Source organism: Acomys minous (genome assembly GCF_964271855.1).
Source record: "Acomys minous genome assembly, chromosome: 5".
Classification (NCBI taxonomy): domain Eukaryota; kingdom Metazoa; phylum Chordata; class Mammalia; order Rodentia; family Muridae; genus Acomys; species Acomys minous.
In genome coordinates, this window is record NC_140494.1 from 45,750,743 (window position 1) to 45,772,327 (window position 21,585).

Below are 21,585 nucleotides of genomic sequence, written 5' to 3' on the forward strand. Positions count from 1 at the left end.
CCCAAATACTATTTAAAACCTTAGGAAAGTACTACTACAGCGTGCATATAAACCACACATCAGGCCAGGCCTCAGGCCCTGGAGTAGTTGGCCTTACTAAATGAACTCTGTCGTACTTATGTAGACTTTTTGTTCCTTTTTGTTTGGGCAATTTTCGTCTTATTGGTCTTTTGCCTGTTTGATTTTCATTTTTCATTTTTTGTTTGTTTCATGTTCTTCTTGTTTCGTGTGTGTGTGTGTGTGTGTGTGTGTGTGTGTGTGTGTGTGTGAGAGAGAGAGAGAGAGAGAGAGAGAGAGAGAGAGAGAGAGAGAGAGAGCATAAAGTTGGGTGGATAGGGGAATCTGAGAGGGGCTTAGGGAAGGGAAATATGATAAAAAGATATTATATGAAAATAAAAACCTTTTAAACAAGAAAAGATATACCATATACAGGGCTAAATATTTTCCAGATGTTGGCTCACTTAATCCTCACAATCACCTGAAAAGATACCATATAAGTCGACTTACAGTAAGTTATGCTGTAGTAAAAATAGCCCTAGGGTTCAGAGCTGTTCAGCGATTCCCATTTGTTTCTAACTCACATTTTCATCATGGGACTGTATTACTGGGTATCCGAGTGTGGAGCACATCTGGCTTGCTGATGGTGGCTCCTGAGATAAGAGTTAGAAGGAAAAGAGAGAGGATGAGCCGTTGGTCGGCTTGTTCTTGAACTTGTGCCCAGTGGTGGTATGTGTGACATCACTCCTGGATGCAATGGTCAGAATAAGACACATGGTCGCGTCTGAATCTCAGTAGTACATACAGACAGCTTTTTTCCCTGTCACATGGAGGAACAACTCAATTCACACAGCTTGGTCTGTTACCAATGGGCCGGGAGCTGGGAGTGCAAATCTCCACCAGTGCTAAGGTTTGAGTAAGTGCCCCCCCAAAAGGCCTGGGTGTTGAGGCTTGGCTGCCTGCCTATGTCACTAATGAGAAGTGGTGGTACCTTCAAGAGGTGGGGCCTGTGGAAGGTCATTGAATTGATGTCCTTCAAGGGTGATTGTGGGACCCCAGCACCTTCCTCTACTCCTTTTACCTCCCAGTTTGGGTTTGGGAGTGGTTCTGCTCTGCCCCACAACCCAAGCCAACAGTGGCAGCTGATCTTGGAATGACACCTTCAAAACCACGAGAGTACAACCTTTCTTCCTGTAAGTGGATTATGACAGTTGCTAAAGTGATGGGAAGATGACTAACACAGGCAGCAAGTATTTTGAATAGTATTTTCCTCAGCCGTTATTATTATGACCCTCTTGTTTATCAGTGGGAAAAGTAAACAAGCTTAGGAATTCCATTCAGTTCATAAATTTTTATACTAAAAGTGCTGTATAATTAAAGTACGAGGAAGAGCCGTGTGTGCTGACATCCACCTGTAATCCCAGTGCTTAGGCCACTGTGCTGTGTGACTGAGAGTTCCAGGCCAGCCTGGGGTACATAGCTTAGTCTGTCTCAGAAATAGACCAAAATTATAAAACAGTAAAAACAAATGCAAACAGAGCCAAAGAAAGCAGATGTGCAGTAGGGTGGGTGTAATGTCAAAAGGTGTTAGAGTCACACTCTGCAAGGGAGAACAGTTTTATCTCAGTGTTACTATTCCACGCGGGGGGGGGGGGGGGAGGAAAATAACCATTAATGTTATTATTTTCTATGTGGAATCCTATTTCATTTTGGTCAGGGGACTGAACCCAGGCCATTTGCATGCTACGAATATGTTCTACCCTCGAACATCCCAGCCCTAATAGCTTTTTTATACAAATGAAACAGGTTGTAATGTCTAGAATTCTCATATTTAAAGAGGGCTCCTGCAATGTCCCTTTCACATGGGAGACTCCCTTGTGTCTCAGATTGATCACTCAGGGTTGAAATTTACCAAAGCAATGAGATTCAGCTGAGAAGGAAAGGTCATTATTATTTGAAGGGGACAAACAAATTTTTCCTTGAAAATAGATCTTTTTCCATACAGTAAATTCTGATCTTGTTTTCCCTTTCCCAACCTGCCAGCTCATCCCCACTCCCCACCCAGCCAAATCCATACCTTTTCCTTCCCTATCTCATTCGAATTCAAACAAACATCTAAATTAATAATACTAAGATGAAATAAAAATATAACAAACCAGAATAAGATAAAACAGAGAGAGAGAGAGAGAGAGAGAGAGAGAGAGAGAGAGAGAGAGAGAGAGAGAGAAGAAATACATAGATATTGAGACATATGCATTTTAACATGCAGGAAAATGATTAAAAAATCAGAAACCATAATATATAACAAGATCTGTAAGCTTAAACCAACCAAACAAAACAAAACAAAACAACAAGAAAACCAGACAAAGCATAGTAAGACAAAAAAAAAAATCTCTCTTAAATACCATCGAGTTGTTTTGTGTCAGCCTTGTACTGCTGGTTATGGGGCAGTGGTCTTAAGTGTGATTTTTTTTTTATACCCAGCGATACTCCATTGGAGAAACTAAATTTCCCTCTGTGTATAGTTATCGATTGGAGATGACTTCTGCATTAGGGGTGGGAGTTTGTGTTTACTCCTCTTCTCGGAGCTGGGATTCCACCTGGCCCAGACCAGTGCAGTCACTGTGCATCCTGCCAGTCTCTGTGAGGTTCTGTCGTGTCTAGAAGGCCTTGATTCCCTAGTGTCCCCTCTGGCTCTTACAATCTTCCTGTCTCCTCTTCCATGGCATTCCCTGGGCCACAAGGTGAGGAATTTGATGGAGACAGTTAGGACCGAGTATTCCAGGGTCTCTCACTCTCTGCACGTTGTCCAGCTATGAGCCTCTGTATTTGTTCCCATCTATTGCAGGAGAAAGCTAAGGATAGAAAGTTCTTAAGTGGAATAATTTCCTATCCACAGAACCATCTTTCAAAGGCTCTTGTGCTCCCTGTCAATTTTAGAAGCACATTTGCTTCCTTATGGTTGTGCACAAGGTCTTGCTGGTCACCAGACATACCTTAACACAGATACTTATTTTCTAGTTTGTTAGACTGCTCACGAGAACACCTCTGTCCAGCTTAGTATATTCAACACAGGGCAGAAACCAACCAAGTAGGTGGCTGTGGGATTTCTTGACTGAAGCTGCCACCTTGTGGTTATTTGGAAAAATCAGCCGGGTAACCGAACTAAATACATAAAATTAGAAACCACTCTGAAATAAATGTATTTTCAACCTAAGGAGCCGAGGGTGGTCACAAGCTGATAAAGGCCTAGACGCCAAGGAAGCTAATGGCACGTGTGACATGTGCTGAAATGTGATGGCACAAAATGAGGCTTCGTACCTCCCACAGCTTCCATTCGAACTTAAGCTGTGATACCAGAAAAGACAGGCAAGAAAGGAAGGAAGCCACCAGCCTTAAAGAGAAAGCTAGAGGGGCTGCAGAGATGGCTCAGAGGTTCAGAGCACGTCCAAGGTGCTGAGTTCAATTCCCAGAAACCACATGGTAGCTCACAACCTTCTATAGAGAGATCTGGTGCCCTCTTCTGGGGTGCAGGCATACACACGTGGGCACAGTACTGTATAAATAATAAACAAAAATTAAAAAGCAAGCAAGCAAGTTAGAAGCAGGTGTGATGGTACAAACTTTTAATCCCAGCACTTGGGAGGGGGAGGGAGCTGGATCTCTATGAGTGAGACCCTGTCTCAAAGCAAAAACTAACTAAACACAATGCTAGAAATATTACTGGTTACAACATATATGTAATAATAGGCTGCATTTCTTATCTATGAAACAAATCATTAATTTTATATGCCTTTCACTCATTCCCATCTTTGACATTTTCATAAATCTACACAAGGAATGTACTCTTGTTAGTCTCACCCCACCCTTTCCCATCTCCTTTTACCCATCAGCCCTTCCTTCCCCTTCTAAGTCCCTTTCTCATATCTGTGTCTTTTTGTTTTGCCTTGGGATGCTCTGAGTTATACTAGAGCCCTCTGCGGTTTGTGTGGTCCTGGGTATCAGTGGAGCCTGGTGGCCTCACCTGTGGATGCACAAGTGAAGATGGTTGCTGCCTCTCCACTCAGAATCCAGCAGCAGGGTGCACGATGACGGTCTCTCTGAGTCCCTACTGATCCGTGATTGACTGAAGACAGACTTAGTCACGTGCAGCCCCTTGCTTGGAGCCATAACTGCTGTGAGATGGTGACCTTACTTAATGGCTGTATCACGCACAGGTGATGATGTTTCACGGCCCTTCTTCCCAACTTCCGGTTCTTACATTCTTTCTGCCCTACATTCCATTTTGAAGCAACAGCTTCTTTTCTTTTATTATGAACCAATTAGTTTAATTAAAGTTACTGGCAGGAGCTGTGGGGAAACATAACTGATTGCCACACTGCGGAAGCACAGTAACTATTCCCACAGTAACCATTAACTGCTTTTAGGTCCTTGGGGGAGGGGCTGGGTCGTTAGGAATCCTCTACTCATATTCATCCGTGGCCTCTGCTACCTGCACTCCCCTCAACTCCCCCGCCCAGGCACCCTGAGGCCCAAACCATCCCTTCCTTTCTTCAGCTCACCCTGTTTCTCAGCTTTGGACTTAGAGGAGCTGCTCTGCCGCCCCCCCTCCCAACCCCTGCCTGTGTCCTTCCATTGAGCTTATGAGGTTCTAGATGCCCTGGACTCTCCTCGGGTCCTTATGGGGGCGGGGCCTGTCAATATGAACATCAGGGGGAAGCCAGCGGCTCTGTGTCCCCTTTCTTAGTGAATCCATTTTTCTTGATTCACAGCCACCCCTATTTCTTCATATCTTGTCTGAGATGGCTTTCCTGCTATAGTACCAGAGTGAGGTAGAGAAGACAACGGTGCTATTGCTCTCAGCCCCAAACTATTCAAAGTTCCATGCTTTATGAGTTGTTTTGCTGACTTTTGCTGCAGCCCATATGCTGTCCCTTTGACTGTCATTTACGCTTAACCTCAGTTTTCAAATGCTCTTAAAAGTACACTAGCTCTTTTGAGGTAGTCTATAAATTAAATTTAAACAAGTAGCACCCATCTCGGGCCTATATGTGTGGGAATAGTACCTGAAAAACTTTCATAGCAAATTTCAACATATCCTTGACCCACCGTTCTCTTTGCATTGGAGAAAGTGCGTGCCTCTGTGTGTGTGTGTGTGTGTGTGTGTGTTTATTCTGATTCTCCATTCTCAGTAAGAGTTTCAGCATCTCTCTCTCTCTCTCCACAGGGATGATAGATCCATTATCTCCCATCCTGGATCTCCTCTCACCGTTACCAGGAGCCATGCAGGACATGCTTGAGTCCATCCAGCTGGTAGATGTCCCGTAAAAATCTTTTTGGCCCAGGCTTCCCTTTCTGTCTCCTGGAACTTGAACTCTGGGGTGTCTACTAAGTCACATGAAGGCATATGCGTTCAACAGCAATGACAAGATACCAGGCGTCCACTGATAGTCTCTCACAGTGGATTGATTTCCAGCAAGATGCAGGAGACCTTCCACAGGGATAAAACCTGGGCCATAGTCTCAAATGAAGAAGAAAAAGGTGAGGAGAAAAAAAAAACTTAAAAAATTATTCATTCACTCATTTTATTAGCTAATACAACACTGAAGCGAAATTTTCATCTTTAGTATTTGTTTAAAGTTCACTCTAAAATATCTGGCATTTAATAAGAATCTATGGAACTATTTATGGAATATACTCAAGGCTTTAGGTGATATCTTCAATACTGTGAAGAACAGAGGAGGCTGAGAAAGAAAAGAAGAGGAGGAGGAGAAAGAGAAGGTGGAGGAAGAGAGAATTTAAGGGGGGGCGCGCTAGGCACTCACTGATCTTAATGCTTAATTATCTCAAGAGTCTAGGGTGTCCTGGCTGCCAAGCTCCTCTTGAGATTCCACAGGAGAGGCGGTTCTCGGGGGTGGAGTGTTTTCAAGATCTTTGCTCTCTTAACGAGAACAATGACAAAACCCAACAGATGATCCTCACAGGGAAGTGCCTGTTTGGAGGGCACTGTTTTCACCTTCTCATAAAACGGTTTAGTAGAGTCATACTGTGGCAGCTTCTGCAGTTTGGTGATGGATAAATGCATGGTCTCCCTTATTATATCATTTCCAGTAAAAAAAAAAATCTTATAAACATTGTCCCTTAGTGAAATGAACTTTCCCATACAGCTCCCTTACATTAAGGTTGTAGCAACAGGGCCACTCAGTGCTGGCTGCTAGGAAGATCTGTCTTTCCTGCTGCAGGGACTCTAGCCAATCCGAGCATGGCAAACATGGCTCTCCAATTCCCTCTGCCTTGCTAAATAACAACAACAACAACAAAAACAAACAAACAAGCAAACAAACAAAAAAACCTTTAGCTTACATTCGTAAAGCTAGACATCAAGGTCGCCATTTTCTAATCTTTTTAAAATTTTATTAATTTATTCTTGTTACATCTCAATGGTTATGCCATCCCTTGTATCCTCCCATTCCTCCCTCCCTCCCATTTTCCCCTTACTCCCCTCCCCTATGACTGTGACTGAGGGGGACTTCCTCCCCCTTTATATGCTCATAGGATATCAAGTCTCTTCTTGGTAACCTGCTATCCTTCCTCTGAGTGCCACCAGGTCTCCCCGAAGCCATTTTCTACCCTTGATGCTGACCACCAAAGTCTAGCTAGTGTTGAAGTCCAGCCAATCAAAAGTCCCCTTCTGGATGAGGGAGAAAGGGCAGAGAATAGTCACACAGTCACCTCCCAAAGCTCAAGGATCATTGTGGAAGAGGGGGCAGACACACTGTTAGAGACAGAGGCAATGGATGGCTATAATAAGCAGTGTTTTACAGACACAGGAGTACAGTTCCGTGTATGAGCTCACAGTGGTTGTCTCCGTGTGCACAAGACCTGTGCAAGCTCAGGGCAGACAAAATCCTAGTATGGAGAGGTGGAGTGGGTAAGGAGTCCTATTCTTAACCAAGAACTGCTGGCTACGGGCAATGACATAGTCTGTGAAATGGAAAGTCAGTTTTCTTTGGGTGACTTCTGACAGGTCACCCATGCTCCAGTGGAAGGCCACACATCCAAGAATATATGTGCAGCACAAATTAGACTCATGAATTAAAAAAAAACAAAAAACAAAACAAAAAACTAAAAAGAAGACACAAGGAAGGGGGGGGTGGATCTGGGAGGAGTTAGGGAAGAGAGGTGAAATATGATCAAAGCACAATATGTGAAATTCTCAAAAAATTAGTAAAATGAATAAATTAATTAATTAATAAACAAATAAATAAATACAACTTAAAACCACTCTGTACCGATGAAGAATTACTGGTGTATAGGTACAAGAGTTCTGGATAAACTGGTTTTCTTAAGTTATTTTGAGGATACTGAATTTGCTTAATCTTATTGAAGGGCAAAAGCCATAAAAACCAACACAGCTGTGATTGATATCCCCAATACCTAGAGCCATTCACAGACTATTTCAAAGGGTGAAAAACCTTTTGAAGTTTAAAGCTGTCATAGCTGTGTTATTAGGAAGAAGAAAGAGGAAAGTAATGGCTTGCTGATATACAGCGTTGAACCGCTCTGATTTGTCAGGAGTTCCATGTAATAGGCCGTTCAGACAAACCTAGGTAGAAATAAAAGTGATTCATAGAAAGCCTAACGTCGTGCCCGGGTCCTGGGTTCATCAGCACAAAAAGTTAACACACAGGTGAATATGAAAGGCTAACTACAGGTTAAATACTCCTTGTTCCTGAAATTGCTTTTCCTTGATGGGTCACCTTAAAACCAAGGAAGTCAGACAGAGAGGCCTGTGGCTCTAGAAGTCCAGGGTCCACACCAGATCTTTCTGTTCTGAGGTCAGAATGAGGTACATTCCTTATCCAAGTGAAGCGGAAAGATGTAGGAGGCATGATGTACGCAAAAAAAAAAAAAAAAAAAAAAAAAAAAAAAAAAGTTAGCACAGGGAGAGCTGGTGAGAGGCTCTAAGCAGCTATTGCTTAGTCCCCAACAACTCCCCAAATTATATATATTCTACTCACTAGATCAATAAATGGTCATTGCAAAAATTCTTCATTGAACATAGAATTGTTAGGGTTACCACAATGACCAACAGCATGTTGAGGAGGAAAGTTTACTTTGCCATGATTTCACATCACTGCTGATGACTGAAGGAAGTCAGGGCAGGGACTCAGAGCAGGAACCCAGAGGCAGGAGCTGAGGTGAAAACTGTGGAGGAGTGCTGCTTACTGGCTTGCTCACCATGGCTTGCCCAGCCTGCTTACCCGGAGAATCCAGAGCCACCAGCCCAGAGTGGCACTACATACAAGAAAATTCCCTAGCCCCATCTTATGGAAGCGTTTTCTCAATTGGAGTTCGCTCCTCTAAGCTGACTCTAGCTTGAGTCAGGTAGACATAAAATTATCCAGTATAGAATGCTAAGTCACTTTCTACCTCATTTCGGAAGTGACACCAATTCCTAGGGAGAACTGTCAATAACTGTCCACTGTCAATTATCTAGGAACAAACCCCGCCCTCCCCATATTTATTTATAACCTCAATAGGACAACACTATACACATTTTGCTTTGGGCACATGAGAAGTTGTTTTTGACACCTTTATTTGTGCTCAGTTTTGATAAAATTAATAAAGTGAAACTTAAAACAAACAAACAAACAAACTTCTAAGAACACTGATGCTCTCGTATGGGAGCCAGGATTTTCCCACTGTCAGGTTTCCCCCAAGCTAGTCATGCAATTATCCATGTCATTTTCACACATGTGGCAGCCTTCTCCATATACTATTTACACATAGCTACGGTTTTTGTTGGTTGGTTGGTTGGTTGGTTGGTTGCTTTCTTTACTTTTTCTCTTTTTATTCTTAGCTCTCTGAGCCAGATCTGCTGTTCACACATATTCAGTCTGGCTCTCTTATTTCATATCACTTTATTAGTTTGGAGAAAAACCTTTCCTTCTGATGTTCATTCAGCTTTTATTTAAGCAGGGGCTGCCTGTCCTTGGGAAGCAAGAAAATTATAGGAATTGTAGTGTTTACACTTGAAGTGGGCATCGCGGGGCCTCCTGGCTTGGTTATAACAGCAGGGTGAGTCCTTGATGCCAACTTGATTTTGTATTTATCAATTTATTTTGGGCACCTCTCCTTGCACTGCACTTAAAGCAAAAAATATTTTCATTAGCATAACCCTGCAGCAACTTCTCTGTGAGTAGAAGAAGCAGGTGCCAGCGATGCTCCAGAGGTAGACGGATTGCTCTTCCTGCTCCACAGGCCCCGTCAGCAGTCTCAGGGAAGCCAGTGGTTGTTCTGCTGCATTCTTTATGCCTAGTAGCTTATCCCCTAAAGGATTTAATATATAAAGGAGCCCCCAAATTAGGGACCATTTCCCCAGGGTAAAGCCCTCGCACTTTAATCCCTTGTTTGGTGTCTTGTGGCAACGGGCATGCCTAGTCTAGAAGAGAGCCCTTGCTGCTAGGCGGGCAGACCCCGTTTTTTCCCTCGGTTTCATGTGGTTTGTTCATACAAAGTGGTGGTGAATAGAATGCCCTTTGGAACAGAGGGATTTGTGGGGGAATTATGGGTGATGGAGAGGAGTGAGAGCTACTTGGGGCACTCAGATTGCTTTCATCTTGAGAAAATTCTCCCAGTACAATGCCAATGCCAGCCGGCCCCTCCCACTTCAAGCCCAGTGTTTCCTCATACACATTCACTCAGGTTTTCAGCTATCCTTTTACATACATAAAGAGCAGGTGAAATGGGGGGGGGGTGGCAGGCGGGAATTGGAGTTAAGCCCGTTTTCTTTCAGTTAGCCTGTAGGGACAGGGAATGGAATTCAAATTCCTCAATGGTAACCTTTAGCCTTGCTCTTGAAGCAGCCAGCCTGACTTCTGTTTCAGGGGATGGAGGGGCATCCGGAAGGTCTGGCAAAGGCTCTCTCTTAGAAGAGTCTTACCTAACTCTGTCCTTGGTGCTCTGTGGAAGACAACAGAGCGAGAAGCAGCTTCCCAGTCACCCAGCACTACCACAACCAAACAACCAAAACCGACCCAACAACAAACAACACAAAACAAAAATCACTTGCCTTCCCCAACTGGGTAGAGACTGTCATACTTAATTCTCAACCATAGATCTCAGCCTCTGCATTCTAACCATGACTGATATTTTGGGCTGGCTACCCTCTACCAACTAGATGGCAGTTCTGTCTCTCCAACTCTCACATGACAACAACCTCAATGACATTGCCAAATGTTATCTGGGAAGCAAGACAGCTCACAGGTTAAGGCACGGAAATCCTTCCCTTTGGCAGAATGCACTTCCTGCGAAGGCGGGGTTGGAGAGGGAAAAGAAAAAAAAAAAGATAAAACCAACACATAGATTTTGATATTTTTTTTCCTTTGAAGAAAATCTTAAATATATTTAGGGGGAAAGAGCAGGCCACATGCATGTATAATACTGACTAATTTGTAGATGATGTCTGTTGGTTCAGTGGCCAAGTTTTTATACCAGTAGAGTGGAATATACTTTCAAAAATGGTCTCTGGAGGTTTGGGTCACTCCAGTGACACCAGTGAGAAGAACCCAAAGATACTTTAAAGGTGGCTTACAACACCATCACCACTGTGTTTTCACTCTATTCATATTGTTTTATTTGGGAAACAGGGTGACACTAGGCCTTGGTGGGTGATGGGAGTGGTAGGTGAGACTGGAAGGCAAGATTAGTTGTCTACATAATCCAGTGTCAGTGGTTCAACTGGCAACATAGGCACCATTTTAAACGCTTCCTAGACACAGGATGAGTTTTCTTTCTTTCTTTCTTTCTTTCTTTCTTTCTTTCTTTCTTTCTTTTTAAATAAACCAGGTAATTTTACAAAGAGTCCCTTATGTGGCAGGCAATTTTGTGGCAAATCATTTAGCAAAAATAAGCATTTATTGAACAATTTGTGTTTTTGATGAAAATCTTAATAATGTAAATTAGGGTTTATTGGGACAAGTTATACGGGCAAATAAAGTGACAGTGTGATTCAGTATATAAGCCGTGTCTAGCTTTTTAAAAATATTCATTCTTTTGGGAAAAAAATTCTTTTCTTTGTGGCTGTGATGGTGAAAGTTAATTAAATTGACCATGAATCATATCCTTAACTGTTTAAGCTCCCAAATTCATTGGTCTGTGACATTCACAATAGGCTGTGCAACAATTTTCTAAAATTCAAAGCTTCGATGCCTCATTGTTAATTTCCTAAGCATGTATTTTAGAGACGTTTTTGAGGAGAAAATTAGAGGAATAGCCAGAAGTGAAAGCACCCCACTCACTGGTCCCCCTCTGTGTCTTTACTGACTCTCTCCATGTGTGAGTGCATGCACACACACATGTGACCATGAAGTCAGGGCCTCAAGCATCCCAGATAAGTGCTCCACAACTGAGCTGCCCCCTTGGCCTGCTCCCCCTTTTTGTCTGTATATAATTTTGTATTAGAAAGTAGGCAAACAACTAAGTCTAATGGGAGACGACGAGAAGAGAGACTTGCAATTCTGTTCATCCATATAAGCTTGCACCTCCTGTTTCCATGGTAACCAGTGATCTGTATTCCCATCACACCTTTGGAAGGCTTGTTTTCTCTCTCCATCCTAAAAACTTAGCCAGAAGCACCAAAGGCACTGAAAAATAATTTTTAACCGATCTATTATTTTTCAAAAAAATTAAACGTGAGCATACACAAAGGAATACAATACTTAATTAGCTAATCCTGAAACTACATTAGAAATTTCCATTAATTTTAAGGTGATCACTGGGATAAAAAAAAAACACCTGAACCCTAAATGAATGATGCTACATTGTGTAATACCCATCCAGCCCTCCCTACCCACCCCATACCCAGCTTAGTTAATTTAGCAGACAGTAAATATCATATATCATAAACACCCGTCTAGTTAATAGAGTAAAACAGAGGCTTGCTTTAAGGACTTCAAAAACAACTTATCGGCTCTCAACCTGGTATGGTTTTTGCCTCCAGAGGGCATTTGACCATATCTGGAAACATTTTTGGTTGTCATAACCGGAGCTGTTGTGGGATCCATAGCACCCCAAATAGGTTCATAGGTGGTGTACTGACAGAAGAGAAAGAAGGTTCAGATAAATAAATATTATCTGTGATTTGATTTCCCATTCTTGTACTGTTCGATTTCTTAATTAGTTTAAGCAGACAGAGAAGGAGACTGAAATAAATATCAGGGAGGAAGGTAGGGATGGAGAGAAGAGGGAGAAGAGGAAGAGGAAGAGGAAAAGGAGGAGGAGAAGCTGCTACAAAACGTTTCCCCTTTTCTTCATCATTTTTTTTTATTAAGATGTGACACTTCCATTGCCATGCTTATTAATCTTCTATTATTTATTTTTTCTGTTAAGGGAAAGCGATTTATCTTTCCAAGGTGAGATTCTGACCGTACTTACCTTTGGCGTTTGTCTCCCTAAATGTGATTACTTTTTGTCATCCTGGCCGTGATGACAAAACAGGGCAGGCTTGTCCCAATTCCGAGCTCCACTCATGAGGGTAGATCAAACCAAGAAGACAACACACATTTCCAGTCCCCCTTTTCTTTCAGCATGAGGCAGAACAAGCAAGCAATCCTGATATACAGCCAGAGGGCGCCAAAGTGCTGCGAACAGAAGTTGCAGGCCTCCACGGGTTTGCGCGTTGGTAAAATTGGCTTTTGTCTGAAAAAAAAAAAAAAAAAAAAAAAGAGCTGTGTTTCGAAAAGATGTCACCATGTGTTATTTTCCAAATTAAAAATTTTATTTTGTATTTTCTTTTTGCCAGTAGGTAAGTATGGCGAGCATACCTCCTAACCCTGGTGGCTATTGTGCGTCCCGGTGCTACCCAAAGTGCTCGCCCACCAGGACACGCGGACTTAGGGTGGTTAGCCACAGCCTAGCAGGGCGCTCTTCAGAGTCGTATCTTAAGCGGTCCGAGAGCTGGTGACTTCCATGAAAGCACAGGCACAAAAAGTCGAAGCCCATTTTCCTAGGGTACATTTCTTCTTTTCTTCCTCTCCGAAGTCGGGAGAACGTCCCCCCAGAGGCGGTGCTGCCCACCCCCTCCACCCAGACCTGGGCTCTAGGCAGTGTGATGCCTTGCAAAGCTTCAGCCTCCTGGTCGACCCTGAGGGCGAGCATCTGCCGGAGGTGCCCCAGATGTGCTTGCCTTTAGGGGGGACACCCTAAAACCCGTGGACATCTGTCTTGACGGTTTCGAGGGAGGCAGCTCGTCTCCCCGAGTCTCACTGCCTACGTGATAGCAGAATCTCAGCCCGTCGTCTGGAGCGGGCTGGATTGGGGTGCCGAGAAAACTGGCTGCGGCGGGGGCGTAGTTCATCAGCCCCATAAGTCTGAGCGAGAGCCTGGGCTACTTATTCAATGCTTTCAAATAAAATGTGTGTGAGGCAGAGAAGGGAGAGAAATCCACCGACAGTGCTGCCGCGGGTGTGTGTGTTGGGGGTTGCGGGGGGAATGGAGAGGCGTGTAAGGAGGGACTGGGGGGTGCTGACAGAAACTGTTGTGTGTGGGGCGGGGCGGGCAAGGCACAAGGCTGGAGGGGAGGGATCTGGATGAGGGTAGCAGAGGGTGGGGGGTGATTGTACGGGTGTGGTGACGGGGGAGGGGTGCTCGATCACTGGGCGTCTCGGGGCGCAGGGGCTGTAGGAGGAGAGAAGTTGGGGACCCCCGGGTGGCGGGGCGCGAACGCAGCGGGCGGGGCACCGGGCGCGGGCCGAGAGCGAAGGGGCGGGCGCGAGGCAGGCGGGGTCGGCGAGCGGAGGAGCTGGGCGGGCGGACGCGCGGGGGGAGGGAGCTGGGCAGGAAGGGGAGGGGGAGCGATCGAGAAATGCAGAGGCTGCAGCGGCGGCGGCAGTAGCGGCAGCGGCGACGGCGGCGGCGGCAGCGCTCCAATTCACTCCACGCTCCAGGCTCCGCCGTCGAGCCGGGAGAGAGCCTTTGCCGAGCGGCCAAGCACCCGGCCGGACGACGCCAGCCACCCGGGCCCCTTGGAGGCACCGCGCTCACCCAGGGCCGGCACAGGCACCCAAAGCCGGTAAGGAGGCGCGCCTTAGGTCCCTAATGCCTCTGTGGACTCAGGGCCACCGGCTCCCCAGGGCCCCGCCCCACCCCGAAGCCTAGGGTTCGCCAACAGTGCAGCCGGGGTGCGGCCGGGATTAGACACAGTGGGCGTGGGGTTCCTCTATGTGGGTTCTGTCGCACTTGAGGATCCAGGGTGATGCTATCCCCTAGGTGGACAGCTTTGGCCTTTGGTTGGGTGGGGAGCTTGAGGTAGGTGGTGGCCGGGCGGATGAACCGTGTTCGGAAGGGAGGGGGGCGATAGAGGGTGGGAAGCTGCTGGTGACCGGGAAATACCGAATGCGAAACCCTTTAAACACATCGAATCCACCAGCCACGGTTCTGTGGGCTGAACCCAGCCTTCTGTCATCTGAACAGGCACAGCCACGGAGAAAGCGCTTGGTTTGAGGGGCGCAGCAGTAGAAGATGGAGGATGGGGGTGGGGTGGAGAGGGAGAAAGAAGACACGGAATCTGGTCAGATCAGAAGGGGCGGGGGTTGGCTTGGCTGTCGGGACTCCTGGATCTTGGTTTGGGGTAACCAAGGAACACGAGGTTCAGAAGGCGATGTGCACGTCCGGGGCAGATCAAAGCCCCAGCCTGGTCTGCGGCGGAACTGTCTTCCCACTAACCTGTGGACGTCTCCAGCATTTTATTTTCTGAGCCTTGCTCTCAGAGAACGCGCCGTGCGCCTCCGCCGCCGCCCCAGCCTGGGGGGGTGTGGGCTTGAACCTGACAGCGTGCGGCCCGAACGGGCTCAACCCTCCTGCAAGCCAAGATTTTTGTAGATTTTTGCCCATAGCTCAAACTCTACAACCCAACGTCCGGTTCCCGCTTCCCCTCACCATTAAAAGAAAAAAATGCAGAATCTTTGGAACCTATGGCACACAATGCGTGGCTAGGGACCGCATTCTTTTCATGAATATTCATCGAACGCTTGGCCCTGTTCCTAATCTGCTTCCCCTGAGACCCTTCCGCCTTGAAACGAACTCGGTGGACGGCCTCTGCCCCAGTGATTTTTCGCTCTGTTGAAAGGAGCACAGCGCACATGGGTGCAATTTCAGTGTTTTGTACGCGGGGCGGGGGGGTTGACACACCTCTGTCTTGGCCAAGACCACTGGCCACTTACATGGCGGGTTAAAATAAAACCCGAGTATCAAGGGGGCTAATGTTGAGGTATGGATGAATCCCCACCCCTGGGAATATAGCAAGGGCTCATAGAGCTCTAGTACTGCGGGCAAAATGAATGAATCGGGACTGTAATTACCTATTCCTTTGTCTTGGCCTCGCGCATGCGCCGGAGAGCAGGGTGTGGAGGGCCAGGCAGCCCCATCTAATCTCCCCATCATCCATCCACCCACTCCCCTCCGGAGCCCAGGAACAAAGGCTTTTGCCCTAAATGTTTCATGAAACCCTTGGACACAGATGACACCCCCCGCGCCCCCCCCACCCGTCGTGGTCATGTGTATGCTTCTTTTTTCCCCCCAAGCCATCACATCTTACCTATTTTTACAGATTTCATTTAGCCAAATGAATTAAAACAAAAAACAAAAAACAAAAAACCCACCAAACCAAACAAGACAAAAAAAGGACAAAAACAAACAAACAAACAAACAAACAAAAAAACCCAAGCCCCAAGATCGGCTTTTTTAGCGAGGCAAATTGTAGATTTCATGTATTTTTTTAAACGCACACTGCTTTTTTCCTTTCTAGAACTGTCCATTGTTCTTTCTGTTCTAATGTATCGCACCGCAGGGATGATGGCTTTCTTAGTTTGCACCAATTAGCTGTTTGCCTGACAGATCTTTATTGCGGGTCATTTGACCAAGGAACATTAGTCTCAGACCAGCGATGGTGTTGCCCCTGGTGATACCACCTGGGACAGATTAAGACATCTTGGCATTTAAACGAACAAGATGGCCTACAGAAGCCGGCGTGAGAAAATGGTTACCTTTTAAGCAGCCTAAGCTTTTCTGGATTCTCTTGATTCCTACTTTTATTGTTTCATTAAGGATTCCAAAAAGGCAAACCCCCACTGAGATGGGGAGGAAGAAGGAGCTAGGGTTGCTGGGAAGATGGCGGAAGCACCAAGTTCATAGTGCCCGCTTCCCCGTCTAACAGGAGCCATGATAGTTCTTTGATGGCACATTTTTTTTTTCTTCAAATGATGCATTTCCTAGCTTCTGGCCCTTCAGATTTCTTTTGGGGCCTGTTTACTTCTGATATTCAAAATAGGACTTGCTATATATATTAGATAGTAGCCTAATGCTCTGTTTCTGTAATGGTGGGTTATATTTGAAAGGGTTTCATGCTAAAGGATTTCCAGTATGTCCTGGTGGAATAACACATGGCAGAAAACAGCAACCCTCCCTTTTGTTCTTTAAAGAAGCACAAATACCCCAATACTGACCACTCTTACTATATTGCAGACTTATAACTGTCAGGGCGAGCATCTGGCTACCTCTTAGGTGGCAAGGATTCTATTTTCTCTGATCCTTAGCAATGAGCTGTATGTATCAAGATCCATGGATTATTCTCTATGAATTATGTGTTGAATAGTATAATTTAGAGGGCTATCTGTTAATAAAAATTTTTTTCCCCTAGGCTGTGCTTTCGGAGGAGGGTGCTGGGATAGTGTAAAAAAAATCAATAGCTTTTAAGTCAGTGAGCTTTATGTTTTTAAAATCAAATAATTTTAAAATCAATTAAAATACTATATTACCTCTTTTCTTTAGCTAGCTTTCTTGCCAAGCATTAGCAGAAGGAGAAGGGGAACTCTTCTGATACACTGCACCAGCAGTTGGCTATATTGAGTATCCGGACAGTGGCGTTTGTGTTCCCTAAATGGTGTTCAAGCTGTCTGTAGCTTATGAAATGGATCTCCCTCCATTACCCTAATTTAAATATTCAGTGGGAGAGCCCTCAGCATTAGGCTCCCTGTGCTGGGAGGCCTCTTCATAATCCGCCTGGATTTTCCAGAACAAATCACATTATGGTCGTAAATGTACTAATTATGCTTTCTTTATTTTTATTTCCCTTTAACTTCAAGCCATTTGCATTTCATGGCCAAAATAAATGGTGCATGAAATCAGAGAAAAACCTACCTTTTGGGAATATTGTTTGTTGTAAAGTAGATGTCTCTGTTAGCCACAGCAGTTTTGTAAAATGTTCCACATCAGAGTCATTCTTCAAACAGCCCAAGTAGCGTGTCTATACACACGCATATGGATACCATAGATGTAAGCACATGTGATTATACATATACGCCATCAGATCTTATTAATGACAATACTAAGTGAGTTGGTGTAGAATGTTATTTTGTGGTGGTTTTATATTGGTCTTTGAAAGACAGTTCATTTCTGTCCTTGTAAATACATACTTGAAAAGGGAAGTCTTACTAGCCTGTACTGGAACAAGTACTGCCAAATAAAGGATTTATACAGGTTTTTTTTTTTTGGTCTTATTTTTGTGATGTCTTGTAAACTTTTGTCTTCAAAAGCTGTCCAAAAACGTCAAAGCAGGTGCCCTGGTGTCTGGTTTGTTGGATTTACATAGGCCTTTACTGCTGCAAACGGTTTTCACCTTCTGTTCTCCCTGACGACCATCACAGCTGATAATTTAGGTAGCTACTGAAGACAGCCCCAACATACAGGAACAAGTCAGCCCTATCCAGGCTCAGTCTCTATTCTCTAGTTTCCTCACAACTGAATCCTCTTCAAGGCATTCTCTCCCCAGGCTTGAGCTAACACAGCAAGCACGAGATTTACTCTTTGAAACAACTTACAGAGATGTGAGCAGGCAAAATTGCTTTAAAGATAAAATTTGTGTTTGGGGGAAATTTGCAGGGAGATTTCCCAAGGTTTAATGGAAAGGAACTGTGTGTGGGGTACCTTCAGACACTGGCTTGTCTACTTAGGGCAAATGACATCATGCCTTGATGAAGTCCCCCCCCCCTTTTTTTTTCAGTTGTAAAATAGAGATAATAATGCCAATTTTCAGGTTATAATGAGGGTTACATTTGTCTGTGGATGACTAAGAATAGTGACTAGCCCTTGAGGGCTCCTTAACCTCTGTGTGGTTTGATGCAGTACATGGGACTGACATTACCAACCAGTTTCTACTGTGTTGAGCTGCATTTCTGACCCAGGCTGGCAGGTGAAGACCTGAGTACTTAGCAACATTCAGCCAGAAACATCCAATCTCAATATGAAAGGGCCCAGATATCTCATATGTATATATGTGTGTGTGTATATATATATATGTGTGTGTGTATATGTATGATATATACATATTATACATGTATGATATATACATATGTATATAATTTGATATTCTGTGGGCACTGTGTAGATTTGCTACAAAGTGGGTTTCATGGTCTCAGTCTGGCCTCTTTGACCCCAGAGCTGCTTATGAAAATCAAGAGGGAGCATTTAACTTGTTTTGAGAACTACAGGGGTAATTTCTCAAAGCCACAGCCACAGCCAGTCTGCCAAGGGAGAGTTGCTGCTTTATGCCAGTCCCTCTGTAGTTAGAAAGATGAACATGCTGATAAATGTCACATGGGAGGGTTGCACGGTGAACCTTTTGAAAGCAGAGAGTCACGGTTATGTTCTCACTAGGGTGCAGATGAATTTTAATTCCGAGGAGACACCCGTGTAGGGAATGGTAGGCTTCCAACAACATCCTCTCATTCCCTCTGGAAGTTAGGCATGGGGTGAAGTGAGAGGCTGAGAGATCCCAGTTGGGCACTCCAAGGATTTAAGAGAGAGAATCCAAGGGAACACATGATGTAGAGAATTTTGAGTAGCCTAGGCACTGAGTGCCCAGAGGGTGTGACTGATGGGGGAGGGGTGTTGGGAAGACATCCCTGGGACACTGCAGCCATTTGGAAATAGAAACTTTGTGACCATCAGCTGGGCATTCAAAGAAAAGGAAATAGTTCAGGATAATGTAGGAATGTAGGATACACTGGAGAAGGCAAAACTTTCGCATGGTGTTTTCTCCTAGTCACTTAAAGCATTCTGTGAACTATTAATTAATTAATTAATTAATTAATTAATAAAACCACCCTTTTGCGTACACACCTGTGTTCGGAAATGCGTGTTTCAGCACTACTTTGTGCATTGCATATGGAATACGGTTCTTAGAGAGTATGATTGTTATAGGTTAGTGTGACTGGGGTTGTGGTCACTAGCACAGAATCCTGTCTCACGTGTCTCAGCCAATACCAGCGAGGTGAAGTACAGCAAACTGCTTAGCTTCAATGTGCCACAATAGTCATCTTTAAAGTAGAGACTGTGATAGAGAGTTATTGTAAGGATGAAGGGAAAAATATCAAGTTAGGATAGTGGCCCATCCTTCCTCAGCACATTCTTTGAGTCCACATTCACTCTAAAGTGGTAGACATGCCATATCCTTTATTGCATCACTAGTCACGTGCTTCTTAAAATGGGTCAGTGTTACAAGCCAGGCCCATGAGAGTGTCTCGGGAAGCATTTGGAAAAAATGTAGAAATCAGTGGCTAAAAAAACAAATTAATATTTCCATTTCCTTGAGTATGTCAGCAAGATACTGCCTAGTTCCAAGATGCCATTATGTTGTGATGACACAAGTTGTCATTGAATTTTAATCCCTTCACACTAATCGTAATTTGTATTTCACCTGTAAATAAATGGAAACTAGAGATTCAAATAGTGTGCCTTAAGCTCTTATGGCTTTCAACCCTATTTCATTCACTGGTCCTAATTAGTGGGCCATTTTACTTTATGTAACACAGACTGTCAAAGCTAAGTAAGTAATTTTTAACATGCTAACACCCTCAATATTTGACTTAGAGTGAGTGATACTAAGTTTCTCAATGAAAAGAGATCCACTATACAATTGAAATATTCAAGCAGTAGCTACAGTGAAGGCCTATGGATTAATAGAGATGGCTTTGCCATGATGCTTAGGGCCTATTGTCCTTAAGTCACATTTTGCTAGTATGATAATGACGGCTGCTGTTATTTAAGCTTTCAGTAAGTGTGGGTTCACTTTACGCCTTTTTTTTTTCTTATATCTCACAGGTATAAGCAGTATTCCAAATGTCTTATCCATAACTTGCCTCTGGAGTTGTGGATGGGGTAGTGGTACAGCTGTTTCCAGCTGTGCAGTTAGGGGGTTACCTTGTTAGAATTAGCCTGTCTACCTTCGTGGAGGACACGTACAGAAACGGTTTTCAGTTACTATTTGACCCATCTCAGCTCTTTGTAAGAATCTTGCCACATTGGAGCAGAGGGTAAGAGGTCTCAGTACTTACCTTGGAGCTCAGAAGGAGCTTAGGGAAGTCAGTGGTTTATACCAAGTGCTATGAGCTGGTTAGTGGCTAAGGGGAAGCCAGGTTATTTCCCAATGCCAATGTCCTTTCAGCTATCCCATCCAACTGAGAGAGAGTGAGTCAGAGGAAAAATCAAAATGTCCACAGCCTGAAACTTACAATAGTGACAAAAAAAAAATCATGCCATTTCTTTCTCCCTGTTTGACAGTTCAGTTAAGTCCCTGTATTTCTTACTGTTTCTCTCTATGGGGACTCTTTCACCTTTATTACATCACACTTGCCCACATGGGGAACTCGCTAGAAACTACCTGTTATTCCTTTATTCTCATGTCCTCAATCTCCTTCAGTTTCCTGTCTCTACTTCTTACATTCTATGCATGTGATTTTCCCTCTCATTCCAAATAATGTATGACTTGCACTAAAGTGACTCTAAGACCAGGCTTGGATACCGTATCTTATCTTTCCTTCTAAGGTGAGCAATAGTTGCAGGATCGAGTGGTTGGGGATAGAAGGAACACGTTTGAGAAGAAAGCCAGTTTTGGACACATGTTGGGTCAAAATGACCTACATGTGTTTGGAGGCCTCTGGAGACATCCAGTGTGCGCACTTTGGTAGACAGGCGACAGATGTCCAGAGTGTCTGTGGCCCATTGATGGTGTCGTCTGGCTTGGAAGCTTCAGGAACCAGGAGGCTTAGTTTTTCTTTAGAATTACCAGTTATACTACTTGAGCTGATTTGGGGGGTTTTGAAAGAGCTATGGTGTAGCGCTGAGTAGTCTGTTAAATATGGACATTAATATGGGGCTTACTATTGGAATGCTTGGAACTGGTTTTAGCAAGTTTTGTTTACCTGCATTCAGATGTGGACAAACTATTAAGTTTAGGTTGGGGTAGGGAACTTTTACGTTCGCATTTAAAACTGTCTAGAACTTTGTGTGACTGGAGCTTTGAGAGATTTGTATTTTTCCAGAGACAGATGCACTTGACAGCCTTTCGGATGCTTTTACATCATTACTCATGCACTCTCAGAAGTGGATATATTCCTAGTGAGCAGGAAAACGAAGACTCTTATTCTAAGTGGATGAAGAAATAGGCACACAGGAAAAGCTTGTGTGACAGAAGCTTGTACTTTTACGAACCTTCCTGGATTGCCTCACAGAGTGGCTTTGAAAAGACAC

General features: G+C 44.3%; 1 protein-coding gene and 1 long non-coding RNA gene across 3 annotated transcripts in view; one reads left to right on the forward strand and one right to left on the reverse strand.

The window, feature by feature from the left end:
* The window catches only part of LOC311597400, an 81,093-nt gene extending 67,781 nt beyond the window's left edge, over nucleotides 1–13,312 (reverse strand). The window contains exons 1-2 of the long non-coding RNA XR_014779214.1: nucleotides 13,093–13,312; nucleotides 12,436–12,699 (exon numbers count right to left, since the gene is read on the reverse strand). This is a non-coding gene — a long non-coding RNA (uncharacterized lncRNA). The remainder of the gene's footprint in view (nucleotides 1–12,435; nucleotides 12,700–13,092) is intronic.
* A 129-nt stretch (nucleotides 13,313–13,441) lies between these two features.
* Nucleotides 13,442–21,585, forward strand: part of BASP1 (brain abundant membrane attached signal protein 1) — a 49,887-nt gene continuing 41,743 nt past the window's right edge. The window contains exon 1 of one of the 2 annotated variants that reach the window (XM_084781642.1): nucleotides 13,442–13,464. The gene's annotated coding sequence lies outside the window, so the exon portion shown is untranslated. Of the gene's footprint in view, nucleotides 13,465–13,827; nucleotides 14,072–21,585 lie in introns of those variants that run through there. The other variant, XM_084781643.1, reaches the window with a different exon arrangement.